This window comes from Trichinella spiralis (genome assembly GCF_000181795.1).
Source record: "Trichinella spiralis strain ISS 195 chromosome Unknown Scfld2, whole genome shotgun sequence".
Classification (NCBI taxonomy): domain Eukaryota; kingdom Metazoa; phylum Nematoda; class Enoplea; order Trichinellida; family Trichinellidae; genus Trichinella; species Trichinella spiralis.
The window spans coordinates 2,624,665-2,625,465 of NW_003526941.1; positions in this window are offsets into that span (position 1 = coordinate 2,624,665).

Consider the following 801-nt stretch of genomic DNA (forward strand, 5'->3'; position numbering starts at 1 on the left):
TAGGTGGAGAAGAGAGTGAGTATAGTGGAGAGGAGAGTGAGTATGGTGAGAGGTGAGTCCAGTATTGCTGAGAGGAGAGTGAGTATAGATGAGAGGAGAGTGAGTATAGCTGGAGAGGTGAGTGAGTATAGGTGGAGAGGAGATTGAGTATAGGTGGAGAGGAGAGTATAGGTGGAGAGGAGAATATAACTGCTCGAGGACTTAACCTGGGGCGTATCCTGAATCGTAGCCTCAGGCGAGACTAAGGGCGTCGCCTGGGGCTATTTTTTTGAAAATCTCGATAAATTTATGAAACTTTTGCCGGAGGCATAGCCCCAAGCATAGCCTTAGGGCAAATATTTGCATATAATTTGCCTGAAGCATAGCCTGAAGGTAAATATTTTTTTGAAATTGCCTGAAGCGTAGCCTGGGGCGTAGCCTGCGGCTATTTTTTTTGAAAATCTCGATAAATTTTGGAATTTACGAAAATTTTGCCTAAGGCATAGCCTTTTCCTGAACCTGAGGGCCCAGATTTAATGATAATTTGCCTGGGGTCTATCCTGATCATATTTTGAAGAAAATTTTGCCGGATTTTGACCTTTCACATAGCCTGACGGCATATATTTGTGAAAATTCATTAGACTCATAATGTATTGCATAGACTAAGGCGTACTTGAATATACTGATACCTGATTACAAAATGATATGCAATTTTGCCTTTTTCTCTCCTGTCCAATCAATTTCTTCCCTTTCCCTCTGGGAGACAATCCTCTCTTCTCCTCTCAAGCAAACTCCTCTACTTTCCTCTCCTAAATTTCCTAC